The sequence below is a fragment of the Magnolia sinica genome, chromosome 5 (genome assembly GCF_029962835.1).
Source record: "Magnolia sinica isolate HGM2019 chromosome 5, MsV1, whole genome shotgun sequence".
In the NCBI taxonomy this organism is placed as follows: Eukaryota; Viridiplantae; Streptophyta; class Magnoliopsida; order Magnoliales; family Magnoliaceae; genus Magnolia; species Magnolia sinica.
The window spans coordinates 112,124,382-112,147,297 of record NC_080577.1 but is presented as its reverse complement, the minus strand read 5'-3'; the positions used below and the strand labels follow the sequence as shown (position 1 = coordinate 112,147,297).

Sequence of the window (22,916 nt, the reverse complement as noted above, 5' to 3'; positions counted from 1 at the left end):
TAAACCAAACAATGTATTAAATTTCATAAATGTAGAATTTCCAGACATTTCTCCCAAACAAGGCATTAACAACCGCCAAATGTAAAACCGCTAAATTGAATTAACATTCTCCAATAAGTGAATCTAACCAAATGTACCGAAGCATTAACACAAAACCAGTGCATATCAATTCATAAATGTGCATTACCATTCTAATGGACAAACAACAAACCCCAGAGCATTTAACACAACTAATGGATTTAACATTTCTCATAATGAATCTACCAAGTTCCATGACATAACAACAAAAATCCCAACCAATACCTAAAGTGGACATTAACCCATCATATGGAACAAACCAAATAACAGCAACTAAACCTCAAATAGATGATTTAACATCTCCATAAAGAAAAATAATGATTGAACACCTACAAATGCATTAACCATCATTAAACATCAATGTGGACATTTAACCATATTCCATCAATAAAACCAACACACTGTTCATTTAAAACCAAATAGATGTATTTAAATTTTATCACATATCCAAATATTTCAATTTTCCCGAAAACAAAAAAAACCCAAAAGCCCCTATCCCCGGGTACATATGAGTCCATCCAAAAAAAAAAACCCCAAAACTTTATCTAAACGGTTGTATCATTTTAATTCATCAAAAAAAAAAACCCCCCAAAACAAGTTACCCAAACCCCTTACAAATTATTTAAATTCTCAAAAAAAAACCCAAAACAGTTACCAGACATCCGCTTAACAATTATTAAATTCCTCAAAAAAAAAAACCAAAACGAGTTACCATGACACCGCTTACACAAAATTATTTAATTCCTAAAAAAAAAAACCCAAAACGAAGATTTTTCAAATCCACAAGAATTATTTAAATTCCTCAAAAAAAAAAAACCCAAAAACAATTACCAGAACGCTTACAAAATTATTAGAATTCTTCCCAATGTTACTCCAAACAAACAAGTATAAAATACCCAAACTCAAACCGCTCACAATGTGACATTTAACCATCATGCCATCAATGTGACATCTAACCAACATGCTCCCTAGATGGCCATTTAACAACCAAATAGATGTTAGTATTAGAATTTCTATTAAATTACGTTACTAGGATATGTTATACCCGAAAACAAAAACAAGTATAAAACCTGTCACACCACGCTCACAATGTGGACATTTAACCATCATCCCATCAATGTGGACATCTAACCAACATGCTCCTAAGGAGTGAAAACCAAATTAGATGTTAGTATTAAATTTCTATTAAATAGCAATATTTTTCGCGACATGTTACTCCTCAAAACAAAAGCAAGTATAAATACTGTCAAATCGACACCGACAATGTGGACATTTAACCATCATCCCCCATCAATGTAGTTTACTACCTCAGAGTGGCCATTTAACAACCAAAAGATGTTAGTATTAAATTTCTATTAAATAGCGTTATTATTAGCAAGTCATCAAACAAAACAAGTATAAAGTTATACACAATCGACCTCGCTAATGTGGACATTTAACCATCATCCATCAATGTGGACATCTAACCAACATTCTTCCTTAGGAAGCAACCCAATAAAATGTTAGTATTAGAATTTCTATTAAATAATTTTAATTTCGGCGTAATGTTACTCCCGAAAACAAAAGCAAGTATAAAAACTCACTCCCCAACGGAAACCCGGCTCACAATGTGGACATTTAACCATCATGCCATCAATGTGGACATCTAACCAACATGCTCCTACGAGTGGCCATTTAACAACCAAACTAGATGTTAGTATTAGAATTTCTATTAAATAGTTAGTAGATTCTTCCGCGATATGTTATCCCGAAAACAAAAACAAGTATAAAACCTGTCACGCCAAAACCCGGCTCACAATGTGGACATTTAACCATCATGCCCATCAATGTGGACATCTAACCAACATTGCTCCCAGATGGCCATTTAACAACCAAATAAATGTTAGTATTAGAATTTCTATTAAATAATTAGTAGATTCTTCCACGAATGTTACTCCCGAAAACAAAAGCAAGTATAAAAACGGTCACGCCTAAAACCCGGCTCACAATGTGGACATTTAACCATCATGCCCATCAATGTGGACATCTAACCAACATTGCTCCCTAGAGTGGCCATTTAACAACCAAACTAGATGTTAGTATTAGAATTTCTATTAAATAGCTTTAGTAGATTCTTCCACGATATGTTACTCCCGAAAACAAAAACAAGTATAAAAACTCTCACGCCCCCTCGGAAACCCGGCTCACAATGTGGACATTTAACCATCATCGCCCATCAATGTACACATCTAACCAACATTGCCCCAAGAGTGGCCATTTAACAACCAAACAATAGATGTTAGTATTAGAATTTCTATTAAATAAGAGATTCTTCCGCGACATGTTACTCCGAAAACAAAAAGCAAGTATAAAAACTCACGCCCCAAACTCTAAAACGAGCTCACAATGTGGACATTTAACCATCATTGCCCATCAATGTGACATCTAACCAACATTGCTCCTAGAGTGGCCATTTAACACCAAATTAGATGTTAGTATTAGAATTTCTATTAAATAAATAGCGTTAGTAGATTCTTCCACATGTTACTCCCGAAAACAAAAGCAAGTATAAAAACTCACACGCAAAAACCCGGCTCACAATGTGGACATTTAACCATCATTGCCCATCAATGTGGACATCTAACCAACATTGCTCCCAGTGGCCATTTAACAACCAAAATAGATGTTAGTATTAGAATTTCTATTAATAATTGCGTTAGTAGATTCTTCCACGATATGTTACTCCCGAAAACAAAAAGCAAGTATAAAAACCGTCACGCCCCAAACTCGAAAACCGGCTCACAATGTGGACATTTAACCATCATTGCCCATCAATGTGACATCTAACCAACATTGCTCCAATGAGTGGCCATTTAACAACCAAAATAGATGTTAGTATTAGAATTAGTAGATTCTTCCGCGATATGTTACTCGAAAACAAAAGCAAGTATAAAAACTGCCACGCCCCAACCCTAAAGAGAGCTACAATGTGGACATTTAACCATCATCGCCATCAATGTGGACATCTAACCAACATCGCTCCCTAGAGCCATTTAACAACCAAACTAGATGTTAGTATTACAATTTTTATTAAATATATTTAGTAGATTATACCGCGAAATGTTACTCCTGAAAACAAAAGCAAGCATAAAAATTGTCATGCCCCAAACTCGGAAACCGAGCTCACAATTTAGTCATTTAACTATCATTGCTCATAAAGGTGGATATCTAACCAACATTGCTCCTTAGGAGTGACCATTTAACAACCAAACTAGATATTAGAATTAGAATTTCTATTAAATAGCGTTAGTAGACTCTTCCGTGACATGTTACCCGTGAAAACAAAAGCAAGTATAAAAACTGTCATGCCCCAAACTCGGAAATCAGGCTCACAATGTGGACATTTAACCACCATTGCCCGTCAATGTAAACATCTAACCAACATTGCTCCCTAGGAGTTGGCCATTTAATAACCAAACTAGATGTTAGTATTACAATTTCAATTAAATATATTTAGTAGATTCTTCCGCGAAATGTTACTCCTGAAAAGAAAATCAAGTATAAAAATTGTCACGCCCCAAACTCGGAAACTGAGCTCATAATGTAGACATTTAACCATCATTGTCCATCAATGTGGACATCTAACCAACATTACTCCCTAGCAGTGGCCATTTAACAAGCAAACTAAATGTTAGTATTAGAATTTATAATAAATAGTGCTAGTAGATTCTTCCGCGATATGTTACACCTGAAAACAAAAACAAGTATAAAAATTATCACGCCCCAAACTCGGCAGCCAGGCTCACAATGTGGACATTTAACCATTATTTCCCATCTATGTGGACATCTAACCAACATTGCTCCCTAAGAGTGGCCATTTAACAACCAAAATAAATGTTAGTATGAGAATTTTTATTAAATAGCGTTAGTAGATTCTTCCGCGACATGTTACTCCTGAAAACAAAAGCAAGCATAAAAACTATCATGCACCAAACTCAGAAACCAGGCTCATAATGTGGACATTTAACCATCATTGCCCATCAATGTGGACATCTTACCAACATTACTCCCTAGGAGTGGCCATTTAATAACCAAACTAGATGTTAGTATTAGAATTTCTATTAAATAATGGAAATAGATTCTTCCACGACATGTTACTCCTGAAAACAAAAGCAATTATAAAAACTATCAAGCACGAAACTCGGAACTGGCCTCACAATGTGGACATTTAACCATCATTGCACATTAATGTGGACATCTAACCATCATTGCTCCCTAGGAATAGCCATTTAACAACCAGACTAGATGTTAGTAATAGAATTTTTATTAAATAGCGTTGGTAGATTGTTCCGCAACATTTTACTCCTGAAAACAAAAGCAAGTATAAAAACTGTCACACCCCAAATTTGGAAACCGGGCTCACAATGTGGACATTTAACCATCATTGCCCATCAATGTGGACATCTAACCAACATTGCTCACTAGTAGTGGCCATTTAACAGCCAAAGTACATGTTAGTATTGGAATTTCTATTAAATAACGTTAGTACATTCTTCCACGATATTTTACTCCTGAAAACAAAAGCAAGTATAAAAACCGTCACGCCACAAACTCGGTAACTAGGCTCATAATGTGGACATTTAATCATCATTGCCCATCAATGTGGACATCTAACCAACATTTCTCCTTAGGAGTGGCCATTTAACAACCAAATTAGATGTCAGTAATAGAATTTCAATTAAATAGCGTTAGTAGATTCCTCCGCGACATTTTACTCCTGAAAACAAAAGCAAGTATAAAAATTGTCACACCCTAAACTCAGAAACCAGGCTCATAATGTGGACATTTAACCATCATTGCCCATAAATGTGGACATCTAAGCAACATTGCTCCCTAGGAGTGGCCCAGATAGAGCCAAACATATAGTAAGCCCATGTCCTCACAAAAACTAAGCTAATTAGATATTAGTAGTAGAATTTAGATGGCTCATGTCTCTCAATCCCCACAAAACACACAAATAAGCTATGGTTGAATTAAAAGCTGCACATGTTAAAAACAACACAATTAGATGTTAGCATTAGAATTTCCATTAACTATAGTTAGTAGATTCTTCCACGCCATGTTACTCCTAAAAACAAAACACGCCCTAAACTCGGAAACCGGGCTCACAATGTAAACATTTAACCATCATTGCCCATCAATATGGACATCTAACCAACATTGCTCCGTAAGAGTGGCCATTTAAAAACTAAACTACATGTTAGTATTAGAGTTTCTATTAACTAGATTCTTTCGCGACTTGTTATTCCTGAAAACAAAAGCAAATATAAAAACTCTAATGCCCCAAAATCGGAAACCAAGCTCACAATGTGGACATTTAACCATCATTGCACATCAATGTGGACATTTAACCAACATTGCTCCCTACGAGTGGCCATTTAACAACCAAAGTAGATGTTAGTATTAGAATTTCTATTCAATAGCATTAGTAGATTCTTCCGCGATATGTTATACCTGAAAACAAAAACAAGTATAAAAACAGTCACGCCCCAAACTCGGAAACCAGGCTCAGAATGTGGACATTTAACCATCATTGCCCATCCATGTGGACATCTAATCAACATTGCTCCCTAGGGATTGGGCATTTAACCACCAAAATAAATGTTAGTATTAGAATTTCTATTAAATAGCGTTAGTAAATTCTTCCACGACATGTTACTGCTGAAAACAAAAGCAAGTATAAAAACTGTCATACCCCAAACTCGGAAACCATGATCACAATGTGGACATTTAACCATCATTGCACATCAATGTGGACATCTAACCAACATTGCTCCCTACGAGTGGCCATTTAACAATCAAAGTAGATGTTAGTATTACAATTTCTATTAAATAACGTTAGTAAATTCTTCCCCGACATGTTACTCCTGAAAAGAAAAGCAAGTATAAAAACCATCACGCCCCAAACTCGGAAACCGGGATCACAATGTAGACATTTAACCATCATTGCTCCTTACTAGTGGCGATTTAACAACCAAACAAGATGTTAGTATTAGAATTAAACTAGATGTTAGTATTAGAATTTCTTGACATGTTACTCCCGAAAACAAAAGCAAGTATAAAAACTGTGATGACCCAAACTTGAAAACTAGGCTCACAATGTGGACATTTAACCATCATTGCCCATCAATGTGGACATCTAACCAACATTGCTCCCTAGGAGTGGCCATTTAACAACCAAAATAGATGTTAGTATTAGAATTTCTATTAAATAGCGTTAGTAAATTCTTCCACAACATGTTACTCCTGAAAAATAAAAGCAAGTATAAAAACTGTCACGCCCTAAACTCTGAAACCGGGCTCACAATGTTGACATTTAACCATCATTACTCATCAATGTTGACATTTAACCAACATTTCTCCCTAGGAGTGGCCATTTAAAAATCAAACTAGATGTTAATATTAGAATTTGTATTAAATAGCGTTAATAGATTCTTTCGCGACATGTTACTCCTGAAAACAAAAACAAGTATAAAAACTGTCACGCCCCAAACTCGGAAACTGGACTCACAATGTGGACATTTAACCATCATTGCCCAACAATGTGGACATCTAACCAACATTGCTCCCTAGGAGAGGCCATTTAACTTCCAAACTAGATGTTAGTATTAGAATTTCTATTGAATAGCGTTAGTAAATTCTTCTGCGATATGTTAGACCTGAAAACAAAAACAAGTGTAAAAACTGTCACGCCCCAAACTCGGAAACCGGGCTCACAATGTGGACATTTAACCATCATTGCCCATCAATGTGGACATCTAACCAACATTGCTCCCTAAGAGTGGCCATTTAACAACCAAAATAGATGTTAGTATTAGAATTTCTATTAAATAGCGTTTGTAGATTCTTCCGCGATATGTTATTCTTGAAAACAAAAACAATTATAAAAACTCCCACGCCTCAAACGGAAACCCGGCTCACAATTTGGTCATTTAACCATCATTGCCCATCAATGTGGACATTTAACCAACATTGCTCCCTATGAGTGGCCATTAAACAAATAAATTCGAAGTTAGTATTAGAATTTCTATTAAATAAAGTGAGTAGATTCTTCCGTGACATGTTACTCCTGAAAACAAAAGCAAGTATAAGAACTGTCACGCCCCAAACTAGAAAACTGGGGTTACAATGTGGACATTTAACCATCATTGCTCATCAATGTGGACATCTAACCAACATTGCTCCCTAGGAGTGACCATTTAACAACCAAACTAGATATTAGTATTAGAATTTCAATTAAATAGTTACTCTTGAAAACAAAAACAATTATAAAATCTGTCACGCCCCAAACTCGGAAATTGGGCTCACAATGTGGACATTTAACCATCATTGCCAAACAATGTGGACATCTAACCAACATTGATCCCTATGAGCGACCATTTAACAACCAAACTACATGTTAGTATTAGAATTTCTATTAAATAGCGGTAATAGATTCTTCCACGACATGTTACTCCTGAAAACAAAAGCAAGTATGAAAACTATCACGCCCCAAAATCAGAAACCGCGCTCACAATATGGACATTTAACCATCATTGCTCATCAATGTGGACATCTAATCATCATTGCTCCCTAGGAGTGGCCATTTAACCACCAAACTAGATGTTAGTATTAGAATTCTATTAAATAGCGTTAGTAAATTCTTCCGCGACATATAATTCCTGAAAACAAAAGCAATTATAGGCCTAACAAAGGCCTAAGGAAAGGTCACAATGTGGACATTTAACCATCATTGCCCATCAATCTAGACTTCTAACCAACATTGCTTCCAAGGAGGGCTATTTAACAACCAAACTAGATGTTAGTATTAGAATTTCTATTAAAAGGCATTAGTAGATTCTTCCGCGACATGCTCCCTATGACAAAAACAAGTATAAAAACTGTCACGCCACAAACTCGAAAACCGAGCTCATAATGTGGACATTTAACCATCATTGCCTATCAATGTGGACATCTAACCAACATTGCTCCCTAGGAGTGGCCATTTAACAACCAAACTAAATGTTAGTATTAGAATTTCTATTAAATAGTGTTAGTAGATTCTTCCGCAACATGTTACTCCTGAAAACAAAATCAAGTATAAAAACTGTCAAGCCCCAAAGTCGGAAATCGGGCACACAATGTGGACATTTAACCATCATTACCCATCAATGTGGACATCTAACCAACATTGCTCCCTAGAAGTGGCCATTTGACAACCAAACTAAATGTTTGTATAAGAATTTCTATTAAATAGCGTTAGTAGATTCTTCTGCGGCATGTTACTCCTGAAAACAAAAGCTAGTACAAAAATCGTCATGCCTCAAACTCGTAAACCGTGCTCACAATGTGGAAATTTAACCATCATTGCCCATCAATATGGACATCTAACCAGCATAGCTCCCTAGGAGTGGCCATTTAACAACCAAATTAGATATTAGTATTACAATTTCTATTCAATAGCGCTAGTAGATTCTTCAGCGACATGTTACTCCAAAAAACAAAAGCAAGTATAAAAACTGTCACGCACCAAACTCGGAAACCGGGCTCACAATGTGGACATTTAACCATCATTACCCATCAATGTGGACATCTAACCAACATTGCTCCCTAGGAGTGGCCATTTAACAACCAAACTAGATGTTAGTATTAGAATTTCTATTAAATAGCGTTAGTAGATTCTCAATGATTTAGGTTGACTCAGAATAATGAGAATGGGCCTAACAAAGGCCTAAGGAAAGGTCACAATGTGGACATTTAACCATCATTGCCCATCAATGTGGACATCTAACCAACATTGCTCCCTAAGAGTGGCCATTTAACAACCAAACTAGATGTTAGTATTAGAATTTCTATTAAATAGCGTTAGTAGATTCTTCCGCGACATGTTACTCCTGAAAACAAAAGCAAGTCTAACAAAGGCCTAAGGAAAGGCTCACAATGTGGACATTTAGCCATCATTGCCCATCAATGTGGACATCTAACCAACATTGCTCCCTAGGAATAGCCATTTAACAACCAAATTAGAAGTTAGTATTAAAATTTTTATCAAATAGCGTTAGTAGATTCTTCCGCGATCCTGAAAACAAAAGCAAGTATAAAAATTGTCACGCCCCAAACTCGCAAAACCAGGTACACAATGTGGACATCTAACCAACATTGCTCCCTAGGAGTAGCCATATAACAACCAAACTAGATGTTAGTATTACAATTTCTATTAAATAGCGTTAGTAGATTTTTCCGCGACATGTTACTCCTGAAAACAAAAACAAGTATAAAAACTGTCACGCCCCAAACTCGGAAACCGAGCTCACAATGTGGACATTTAACCATCATTGCCCATCAATGTGGACATCTAACCAACATTGCTCCCTAGGAGTGGCCATTTAACAACCAAACTAGATGTTAGTATTAGAATTTCTATTAAATAGCGTTAGTAGATTCTTCCGCGATATGTTACTCCTGAAAACAAAAATAATTATAAAAACACAAAGGCCTAAGGAAACCGGGCTCACAATGTGGACATTTAACCATCATTGCCCATCAATGTGGACATCTAACCAACATTGATCCCTATGAGCGGCCATTTAACAACCAAACTACATGTTAGTATTAGAATTTCTATTAAATATAGGTAGTAGATTCTTCCACGACATGTTACTCCTGAAAACAAAAGCAAGTATAAAAACTTTCATGCCCCAAATTCAAAAACCGGGCTCACAATGTGGACATTTAACCATCATTGCCCATCAATGTGGACATCTAACCAACATTGCTCCCTAAGAGTGGCCATTTAACAACCAAAATAGATGTTAGTATGAGAATTTCTATTAAATAGCTTTAGTAGATTCTTCTGCGATATGTTACACCTGAAAACAAAAACAAGTGTAAAAACTGTAACGCCCTAAACTCGAAAACCGGGCTCACAATGTGGACATTTAACCATCATTGCCCATCAATGTGGACATCTAACCAACATTGCACACTATTAGTGGCCATTTAACAATCAAAATAGATGTTAGTATTACAATTTCTATTAAATAGCGTTAGTATATTCTTCCACGGCATGTTACTCCTGAAAACAAAAGCAAGTAAAAAACTTTCACGCCCCAAACTCGAAAACTGGGCACACAATGTGGACATTTAACAATCATTGCTCATCAATGTAAACATCTAACCAACATTGCTCCCTAAGAGTTGCCATTTAACAACCAAACAAGATGTTAGTATTAGAATTTCCATTAAATAACGTTAGTAGATTCTTCCATAACATGTAACTCCTTAAAAAAAAAAAAACTTGTATAAAAATTATCAAGCCCCAAACTCGGAAACCGGGTTCACAATGTGGACATTTAACCATCATTGCCCATCAATGTGGACATCTAACCAACATTGCTCCATAGGAGTAGCCATTTAACAACCAAACTAGTTGTTAGTATTAGAATTTTTATTAAATAGCGTTAGTAGATTCTTCCACGATATGTTACTTCTGAAAACAAAAACAATTATAAAAACTGTCACACCCAAAACTTGAAAATCGGGCTCACAATCTGTACATTTAACCATCATTGCCCATCAATGTGGACATCTAACCAACATTGCTCCCCATAAGTGGTTATTTAACAACTAAACTAGATGTTAGTATTAGAATTTCTATTAAATAGCGTTAGTAGATTCTTCAGCGATATGTTACTCCGAAAAATAAAAGAAAGTATAAAAACCCCAAACTCGGAAACCGGTCTCACAATGTGGACATTTAACCATTATTGCCCATTAATGCCGACATCTAAGCAACATTGCTCCCTAGAAGTGGCCATTTAACAGCCAAACTTGATATTAACATTATAAACCATGCAACATCAATGGGGCTCAATGATTTAGGTTGACTCAGAATAATGAGAATGGGCCTAACAAAGGCCTAAGGAAAGGTCACAATGTGGACATTTAACCATCATCGCCCATCAATATAGACATTTAACCAACATTGCTCTCTAGGAATAGCCATTTAACAACCAAATTAGAAGTTAGTATTAAAATTTTTATCAAATAGCGTTAGTAGATTCTTCCGCGACATGTTACTCCTGAAAACAAAAGCAAGTACAAAAACTGTCACGCCCCAAACTCGAAAACCAGGTTCACATTTGGACATTTAACCATCATTGCCCATCAATGTGGACATCTAATCAACATTGCTCCCTAGAAATGACCATTTAACAACCAAACAAGGTGTTAGTATGAGAATTTCTAATAAATAGCATTAGTAGATTCTTCCACGACATGTTACTCCTGAAAACAAAAGCAAGTATAAAAGTTGTCGCGCCCCAACTTAAAAACCGGGCTCACAATATGGACATTTAAACATCATTGCCCATCAATGTGGATATCTAACCAACATTGCTCCCTAGGAGTGGCCATTTAACATCCAAACTAGTTGTTAGTATTAGAATTTCTATTAAATAGCGTTAGTAGATTCTTCCGCGATATTTTACTCATGAAAACAAAAATAATTATAAAAACTGTCACGCCCCAAACTCGAAAACCGGGCTCACAATGTGGACATTTAACCATCATTGCCCATCAATGTGGACATCTAACCAACATTGCTCCCTAGGAGTGGCCATTTAACAACCAAACTAGATGTTAGTATTAGAATTTCTATTAAATAGCGTTAGTAGATTCTTCCACGACATGTTACTCCTGAAAACAAAAGCAAGTATAAAAACTGTCACACCCCAAACTCGGAAACCGGGCTCACAATGTGGACATTTAACCATCATTGCCCATCAATGTGGACATCTAACCAACATTGCTCCCTAAGAGTGGCCATTTAACAACCAAACTAGATGTTAATATTATAATTTCTATTAAATAGCGTTAGTAGATTCTTCCGCGATATGTTACTCCTGAAAACAAAACCAAATATAAAAACTGTCACGCCTCAAACTCAGAAACTAGGCTCACAATATGGACCTTTAACCATCATTGCCCATCAATGTCGACATCTAACCAACATTGCTCCCTATGAGTGGCCATTTAACAACCAAACTAGATGTTAGTATTAGAATTTCTATTAAATAGCACTATTAGATTCTTCCGTGACATGTTAGTCCTGAAAACAAAAGCAAGTAGAAAAATTGTCACGCCCCAAACTCAGAAACTGGGCTTCAAATATGGACATTTAACCATTATTGCCCATCAATGTGGACATCTAACCAACATTACCCCCTACGAGTGGCCATTTAACAACAAAACTATATGTTAGTATTAGAATTTCTATTAAATAACGATAATAGATTCTTCCACGACATATTACTCCTTAAAAAAAATTTAACAACCAAACTAATTGTTAGTATTAGAATTTCTATTAAATAGCGTTAATAGATTCTTCCGCGACATGTTACTCCTGAAAACAAAAGCAAGTATAAAAACTGTCGCGCCTTAAACTCGGAAACCGGGCTCACAATGTGGACATTTAACCATCATTGCCCATCAATGCGGACATCTAACCAACATTGCTCCCTAGGAGTGGGCATTTAACAACCAAACTAGATGTTACTATTACAATTTCTATTAAATAGCATTAGTAAATTCTTCCCCGACATGTTACTCCTGAGAACAAAAGCAAGTATAAAAATTGTCACACCCAAAACTCGGAAACCGGGCTTACAATGTGGACATTTAACCATCATTGCCCATCAATGTGGACATCTAACCAACATTGCTCCCTAGTGGTGGCCATTTAACAACCAAAATAGATGTTAGTATTGGAATTTCTATTAAATAGCAATGTGGACATTCTCCCGCGAAATGTTACTCCTGAAAACAAAAACAATTATAAAAACTGTCACGCCCCAAACTCGGAAACTGGGCTCACAATGTGGACATTTAACCATCATTGCCCATCAATGTGGACATCTAACCAACATTGCTCCATAGGAGTGGCCATTTAACCACCAAAATAGATGTTAGTATTTGAATTTTTATTAAATAAAGTTAGAAGATTCTTCCACGACATGTTACTCCTGCAAAAAAAAGTAAGTATAAAAATTGTCACGGCCCAAACTCGGAAACCGGGCTCAAAATGTGGACATTTAACCATCATTGCCCATCAATGTGGACATCTAACCAACATTGCTTCCTAAGAGTGGCCATTTAACAACCAAACTAGTTGTTAGTATTAGAATTTCTATTAAATAGCGTTAGTAGATTCTTTCGTGACTTGTTACTCTTGAAAACAAAAGGAAGTATAAAAACTGTCACACCTTAAACTCAGAAACCGGGCTCACAATGTGAACATTTAACCATCATTGCCCATCAATGTGGACATCTAACTTACATTGCCCCATAGGAGTGGCCATTTAACAACCAAACTAGATGTATTAGAATTTCTATTGAATAGCATGAGTAAATTCTTCCACGATATGTTAGTCCTGAAAACAAAAGCAAGTAGAAAAATTATCACGCCCCAAACTCGGAAACCGGGCTTCAAATATGGACATTTAACCATCATTGCCCATCAATGTGGACATCTAACCAACATTGCCCCCATTTAACAACAAAACTATATGTTAGTATTAGTCCACCATATGTTACTCCTTAAAACAAAAGCAAGTATAAAACTATCACACCCCGAACTCAGAAACTGGGCTCACAATGTGGACATTTAACCATCATTGCCCATCAATGTGGACATCTAACCAACATGGCTCACTAGGAGTGGCCATTTAACAACCAAATTAGATATTAGTAATAGAATTTCTATTAAATAGGGTTAGTAGATTCTTCCGTGTATTTTACTCCTAAAATAAAAAACAAGTATAAAAACTGTGATGCCCCAAACTCGAAAACCGGGCTCACAATGTGGACATTTAACCATCATTGCCCATCAATGTGGACATCTAACCAACATTGCTCCCTAAGAGTGGCCATTTAACAACCAAAATAGATGTTAGTATGAGAATTTCTATTAAATAGCATTAGTAGATTCTTCCGCGACATGTTACTCTTGAAAACAAAAGCAAGTATAAAAACTGTCACGCCCCAAACTCGAAACCGGGCTCACAATGTGGACATTTAACCATCATTACTCATCAATGTGGACATTGAACCAACATTTCTCTCTAGGAGTGGCCATTTAAAAATCAAACTAGATGTTAGTATTAGAATTTCTAGCGTTAGTAAATTCTTCCGCGATATGTTACACCTGAAAACAAAAACAAGTATAAAAACTGTTACGCCCCAAACTCGGCAGCCGGGCTCACAATGTGGATATTTAACCATCATTGCCCATCAATGTGGAAATCTAACCAACATTGCCCCCTAAGGGTGGCCATTTAACAACCTAACTAGATGTTAGTATTAGAATTTCTATTGAATAGCGTTAGTAAATTCTTCCGCGATATGTTAAACCTGAAAACAAAAACAAGTATAAAAACTGTCACACCCCAAACTCGTAAACCAGGCTCACAATGTGGACATTTAACCATCATTGCCCATCAATGTGGACATCTAACCAACATTGCTCCCTAAGAGTGGCCATTTAACAACCAAAATAGATGTTAGTATTAGAATTTCTATTGAATAGCGTTAGTAAATTTTTCTACGGTATGTTACACCTGAAAACAAAAACAAGTATAAAAAGCGTCACGCCCCAAACACAAAAACCGAGATCACAATGTGGACATTTAACCATCATTGCCCATCAATGTGGACATGTAACGAACATTGCCCCCTAGGAGTGGCCATTTAACAACTAAATTAGATATTAGTATGGGAATTTCTATTAAATAGCGTTAGTAGATTCTTCTGCGATATGTTACTCCTGAAAACAAAAGTAAGTATAAAAACTATCACCTACCAAACTCAGAAACCGGGCTCACAATGTGGACATTTAACCACAATTGCCCATCAATGTGTACATCTAACCAACATTGCTCACTAGGATTGGCCATTTAACAAACAAATTAGATGTTAGTATTAGAAATTCTATTAAATAGCGTTAGTAAATTCTTTTGCGATATCTTACATTTGAAAACAAAAACAATTATAAAAACTGTCATGCCCCAAACTCGGAAACCGGGCTTACAATGTAGACATTTAACCACTATTGCCTATCAATGTGGACATCTAACCAACATTGCTCCCTAAGATTGGCCATTTAACAACCAAAATAGATGTTAGTATGAGAATTTCTATTAAATAACATTAGTAGATTCTTCCGCGACATGTTACTCCCGAAAACAAAAGCATGTATAAAAACTGTCACGCACCAAACTCGGAAACTAAGTTCACGATGTGGACATTTAACCATCATTGCCCGTTAATGTGGACATCTAACCAACATAGCTCCTTAGGAGTGGCCATTTAACAACCAAATTACATGTTAGTATTACAATTTCTATTAAATAGCATTATTATATTCTTCAGCGACATGTAACTCAGGAAAACAAAAGCGAGCATAAAAACTTTCACGCCCCAAACTCGGAAACCGGGCTCACAATGGGGACATTTAACCATCATTGCCCATCAATGTGAACATCCAACCAACATTGCTCCAAGGAGTGGCCATTTAACAACTAAATTAGATGTTAGTATTAGAATTTCTATTAAATAGCGTTAGTTGATTCTTCCACGACATGTTACTCCTGGAAAAAAAAAAAACAAGTATAAAAACTGTAACACCCAAAACTCGAAAACTGGGCTCACAATGTGGACATTTAACCATCATTGCCTATCAATGTAGATATCTAACAACCATTGCTTTCAAGGAATGACCATTTAACAACCAAACTTGATATTAGCATTATTAGAATTTCCATTAAATAGCGTTAGTAGATTCTTCCGCGACATGTTACTCATGAAAACAAAAGCAAATATAAAAATTGTCACGCCCCGCACTTGGAAACCGGAATCACAATGTAAACATTTAACCATCATTGCCCATTAATGTGAACAACAAACATTATTCCCTAGCAGTAGCCATCTAACAACCAAACTAGATGTTAGTATTAGAATTTCTATTAGATATCGTTAGTATATTTTTCTACGACATGATACTCCTCTCTGATACTAACTTTTCTCACGTCCCAAACTCAAAACCAGGCTCACAATGTGGACATTTAACCATCATCGCCATCAATGTGACATCTAACCAACATTGCCCCCTAGGAGTGGCCATTTAACAAATAAATTAGATGATAGTATTAGAATTTCAGATTCTTCCACGACATGTTAAAAAACAAAAACAAGTATAAAAATTGTCACCCCCCGAAACCCGGCTCACAATGTGGACATTTAACCATCATTACCCATCAATGTGGACATCTAACCAACAGTGCCCCCAGGAGTGGCCATTTAACAACCTAACTAGATGTAAGTATTAGAATTTCTATTAAATAACGTTAGTAGATTTTTCCGTGACATGTTACACCTGAAAACGAAAACAAGTATAAAAACTGTCACGCCCTAAACTTGAAAACCGAGCTCACAATGTGGACATTTAACCATCATTGCCCATCAATGTGGACATCTAACCAACATTGCTTCATAAGAGTGGCCATTTAACAACCAAACTAAATGTAAGTATTAGAATTTCTATTAAATAGCGTTAGTAAATTCCTCCGCGATACGTTACACCTGAAAACAAAAACAAGTTTAAAAACTGTCATGCCCTAAACTCGGAAACCGGGCTCACAATGTGGACATTTAACCATCATTGCCCATCAATGTGGACATCTAACCAACATTGCTCCCTGAGAATGGCCATTTAACAACCAAAATAGATGTTAGCAAGAGAATTTCTATTAAATAGCGTTAGTAGATTCTTCCACGACATGTTACAACGTAAAATAAAAGCAAGTCTAAAAACTATTACGCACCAAACTCGGAAACCGGGCTCACGATGTGGACATTTAACCATCATTGCCCATCAATGTGGACATCTAACCAACATTGCTCCCTAAGAGTGGCCATTTAACAACCAAATAAGAATAGATGGATCATGTAATTATCAATGGGGCCCAATGATTAGGGTCAACCCAATTAGAGAAGGATGAGAATGGGCCTAACAAAGGCCTAAGGAAACTGGGCTCACAATGCTGACATTTAACCATCATTGTCCATCAATGTGGACATCTAACCAACATTGCACCCTAGGAGTGGCCATTTAACAACCAAATTAAATATTAGTATTCGAATTTATATTAAATAACGTTAGTAGATTCTTCCACGATATCTTACTCTTGAAAACAAAAACAATTATAAAAATTGTCACGCCCAAACTTGGAAATCTGGCTCACAAAGTGTACATTTAACCAGCATTCCCAATCAATGTGGACATCTAACCAACATTGCTCCTTAAGAGTAGCCATTTAACAATCAAAATAGATGTTAGTATGAGAATTTCTATTAAATAGCGTTAGTAGATTCTTCCATGACATGTTACTCCTGAAAACAAAAGCAAGTATAAAAACTATCACACACCAAACTGGGAAACTGGGCTCACAATGTGGACATTTAACCATCATTGCCCATCAATGTGGACATCTAACCAACATTGCCCCCTAGGAGTGGCCATTTAACAACCAAACTAGATGTTAGTATTAGAATTTCTATTGAATAGCATTAGTAAATTCTTCCGCGATATGTTACACCTGAAAACAAAAACAAGTATAAAAACTGTCACGCCCCAAACTCAAAAACTGGGCTCACAATGTGGACATTTAACCATCATTGCCTATCAATGTGGACATCTAACCAACATTGCTCCCTAGGAGTAGCTAATTAAAAACCAAACTAGATGTTAATATTAGAATTTCTATTAAATAGCATTAGTAGATTCTTCCGCAACAAGTTACTCCTAAAAACAAAAGCAAGTATAAAAACTGCTACGCCCCAAACTCGGAAACCGAGCTCACATTGTGTACATTTATCCAGCATTGCCCATTAATGTGGACATCTAACCAACATTGCTCCTAGGTAGTGGCCATTTAACAACCAAACTAGATGTTAGCATTAGAATTTCTATTAAATATCGTTAGTAGATTCTCCCACAACATGTTACTTCTGAAAACAAAGGCAAGTATAAAATCTATCACGCTCCAAAATTGGAAACCGGACTCACAATGTGGACATTTAACCATCATTGCCCATCAATGTGGACCTCTAATCAACATTGCTCCCCGGGAGTGGCCATTTAACAACCAAACTAGATGTTAGTGTTATAATTTCTATTAAATAGAGTTAGTAAATTCTTCCCCAACATGTTACTCCTAAAAACAAAAGCAAGTATAAAAATTGTTACGCCTCAAACTTGGAAACCGGGCTCACAATGTGGACACTTAACCATCATTGCCCATCAATGTAGACATCTAACCAACATTGCTCCCTAGGAGTGGCCCACAAAGAACCAAAACATGTATAAAACCTGTCACGCCCCAAACTCGAAACCGGCTCACAATGTGGACATTTAACCATCATTGCCATTCAATGTGGACATCTAACCAACATTTCTCCTAAGAGTGACCATTTAACAACCAAACTAGATGTTAGTATTAGAATTTCTATTAAATAGTGTAAGTAGATTCTTCCGCGACATGTTATTCCTGTAAACAAAAGCAGGTACAAAAACCGTCACGCCCCGAACTCATAAACCGGGCTCACAATGTGGACATTTAACCATCATTGCCCATCAATGTGGACATCTAACCAACATTGCTCCCTAGGAGTGGCGATTTAACAACCAAACTAAATGTTAGTATTAGAATTTCTATTAAATACCTTTAGTAGATTCTTCCACGATATATTACTCATGAAAACAAAAACAATTATAAAAACTGTCACGCCCCAAACTCGGAAACCGGGCTCACAATGTGGACATTTAACCATCATTGCCCATCAATGTGGACATCTAACCAACATTGCCCCAAGAGTGGCCATTTAACAACCAAACAATAGATGTTAGTATTAGAATTTCTATTAAATAAGAGATTCTTCCGCGACATGTTACTCCGAAAACAAAAAGCAAGTATAAAAACTCACGCCCCAAACTCTAAAACGAGCTCACAATGTGGACATTTAACCATCATTGCCCATCAATGTGACATCTAACCAACATTGCTCCTAGAGTGGCCATTTAACACCAAATTAGATGTTAGTATTAGAATTTCTATTAAATAAATAGCGTTAGTAGATTCTTCCACATGTTACTCCCGAAAACAAAAGCAAGTATAAAAACTCACACGCAAAAACCGGGCTAACAATGTGGACATTTAACCATCATTGCCCATCAATGTGGACATCTAACCAACATTGCTCCCAAAGAGAAGCCATTTAACAACCAAAATAGATGTTAGTATTAGAATTTCTATTAAGTAGCGTTTGTAGATTCTTCCGCGACGTGTTACTCCCGAAAACAAAAGAAAGTATAAAAATTATCACGCCCCAAACTCGAAAACCAGGCATATAATGTGGACATTTAACCATCATTGCCCATCAATGCAGACATCTAACCAACATTGCTCCCTACGAGTGACTATTTAACAACCAAAATAGATGTTAGTATTAGAATTAGTAGATTCTTCCGCGATATGTTACTCGAAAACAAAAGCAAGTATAAAAACTGCCACGCCCCAACCCTAAAGAGAGCTACAATGTGGACATTTAACCATCATCGCCATCAATGTTGACATCTAACCAACATTGCTCCTTAGGAGTGGCCATTTAACAACCAAACTTGATGTTAGTATTAGAATTTCTATTAAATAGCATTAGTAAAGTCTTCCGCGATATGTTACTTTTGAAAACAAAAATAACTGTAAAAACTGTCACGCCCCAAACTCGGAAACCGGGCTAACAATGTGGACATTTAACCATCATTGCCCATCAATGTGGACATCTAACCAACATTGCTCCCTAAGAGTAGCCATTTAACAACCAAAATAGATGTTAGTATTAGAATTTCTATTAAATAGCGTTTGTAGATTCTTCCGCGATATGTTACTCTTGAAAACAAAAACAATTATAAAAACTCCCACGCCCCAAACTCGGAAATCGGGCTCACAATGTGGACATTTAACCATCATTGCCCACCAATGTGACATCTAACCAACATTGCTCCCTAGTAGTGACCATTTAACAACGACACTAGATGTTAGTATTAGAATTTTTGTTAAATAACGTTAGTAGATTCTTCCGCGACTTGTTACTCCTGAAAACAAAAGCAAGTATAAAAACTGTTACACCCTAAACTCGAAAACCGGGCTCATAATGTGGACATTTAACCATTCTTGCCCATCAATGTGGACATCTAACAACCATTGCTCCCTGGGAGTGGTCTAACAACCAAAGTAGATATTAGTATTAAAATTTCTCATAAATATCGTTAATAGATTCTTCCGAGACATATTACTCCTGAAAACAAAAACAAGTATAAAAACTGTCACTCCCCAAACTTGGAAACCGAGCTCACAATGTGGACATTTAACCATCATTACCCATCAATGTGGACATCTAACCAACATTGCTCCCTAAGAGTGGCCATTTAACAACCAAACTAGATGTTAGTATTAGAATTTCTATTAAATAGCGTTAGTAGATTCTTTCGCGACTTGTTACTCTTGAAAACAAAAGCAAGTATAAAAACTGTCACACCTTAAACTCGAAAACCGGGCTCATAATGTGGACATTTAACCATTCTTGCCCATCAATGTGGACATCTAACCAACATTGCTCCCTAGGAGTGGCCATTTAAAAACCAAATTAGATGTTAGCAATAGAATTTCTATTAAATAGTATTAGTAGATTCTTCCGCGACATGTTATCCTGAAAACAAAAACAAGTATAAAAACTGTCACTCCCCAAACTCGGAAACCGAGCTCACAATGTGGACATTTAACCATCATTGCCCATCAATGTGGACATCTAACCAACATTGCTCCTTAAGAGTGGCCATTTAACAACCAAACTAGACTAAGAGACTAGCCCAAGAAGAATCCTATTTGGGATGGGCCTTATAGCCTTGGTTGGGCTGGAACTTTTGATAGGCCCATTGAACCCTTGGGTCCTATATTTACCATGTCATTGTGATGGGCCTTATGGGCCAAATCCTCAAGTAGTTGGGCCCTTGTTTGCCCACTATAATAAATCCATACTTGGGCCGAGATGTGAGGCCCAACTTACATGTGTTAAAAATTTAAGGATTTCCCATATGTTGGGATAATGGGCTGCCCATTAGGCCCACCACAATAAATGAACCTATGACCCTTATGTTTGGGCCCTAACCTTGCTTAAGGGCCCATCAGGTTGCCTTTGTTTTTGGGCTTAGTGTATGGCCCACTAGGCCATGGATTGATTGTGCCTTGGACCTTTCTTTGCATCTGTAGCAGGCTACCTTTTGGGACCCAGTTGAGGTTGGATGTCCTCCTTGGTGGCCCTAAGGTAGGCCCATAGAGGCCCTTATAGGTGGTTAAAGGCCCACCTTGGGCCTGGCTAGGACCGTTCCTCTCTTAGTTTGTGGGTCATCCCAAAGTACTGGGCTCCCACTAGAGGACTTCTCTTCTTCTTAGAATACCTGTCGATGTGCCTAGATCTTAACCCTCCCTGGGACAGACGATTTCATATTCCTCAGGTAGCACACTTACATCATTGCGACCCATATGCATCATCTGTATGAATTGATTGCATTGTATAGTGGTCATTCATGGATGGAGTTTCTCCCCTTGTGCACATTGAGTGCCTGAAACTTGTGCATAATCTGTGTGTGCGACTCATGCATTGGCATCGCATTTCATGAGGATACCGCCCTTGCTTCATCAGGGCCTTGCCTCCACAGGGACATTTGTGGATGGCCGCATGTGTGGACACCGGAAATATTACTTGAGCATACCGGGTGCATAGGATGCCCATGGGTGAGATTTCCAAAACTTTCATGGTACCAAGGATCTGCTCCAACGCCGTGACCGTGTGGAATACATGAGCGCACGAGGGCCTTATACTAGTAGGCTCCCACTCGTAGGGGGTGTAGCCTTACCTACCTGGCGAGAGGAGGCATTGCTAGGCTGAGTTGACTAGCTGTAAATGGGTCCGCTACCTTCGCCTTGTTGGTGATTGGTTGTCCACAAGGTAGTGAGGTCTCTTATGCTCGTTAGACTGTGCAGCAGTCATTCAATAGTGTAATGGACCCCGCTGATTTCCTTATGATTGGAAACATTTGACATATGGTTTGGATATGAGCACCGACATTATTTGCATCGCATTAGCATTGGCACAAGCCCCTTCATGCATTGCCTTGTATGACAGTACTTTTTGCATCATATTCATGGTAAGCCGGGTAAGGCTAGTGATGTTTTCTTTGATCATGCTTCTCTCCTTGTATCTCCTACTACTCTTCTGTGTACCATTATCACACACCTACACCACCCTCTAAGCTTCTATAAGCTTAGCAGCAGAGCGTGGAGCAGAGCTGAGCATTTGAGGACCCTAGTGTTGCCGACCTTTCTCTCTTTTCCTTTTTATCTCATGTATGTCCTTTTGGACCTTATGGATGATTGTAAAAGTTCAAATTCTTAGTGGATTTTGTGATGTGTGCCCTCTGTTATTCTCAGGAATACTTGCTGTGATCTTGGGTATACTTGTATTGGAATGATTATAACCGTATATTGAAAAAATACCTACCATTGTAGTGATCGCATGACAACAATGTGGACATTTAACCATCATTACCCATCAATGTAGCCATTTAACAATGACTACCTAAGAGTGGCCATTTACCAACCAAACCAAGTTGAATTTCTATTAAATACTTGTAGATTCTTCGCGAATCT

At 37.1% G+C, this 22,916-nt stretch overlaps 2 protein-coding genes across 3 annotated transcripts in view; both read right to left on the bottom strand.

Annotated features, from left to right (window-relative positions):
• The window catches only part of LOC131246738 (large ribosomal subunit protein bL27c), an 82,795-nt gene that overhangs the window by 22,940 nt on the left and 36,939 nt on the right, over nucleotides 1–22,916 (bottom strand). The window lies entirely within an intron of this gene.
• Nucleotides 1–22,916, bottom strand: part of LOC131247162 (uncharacterized) — a 38,658-nt gene that overhangs the window by 10,545 nt on the left and 5,197 nt on the right. The window lies entirely within an intron of this gene.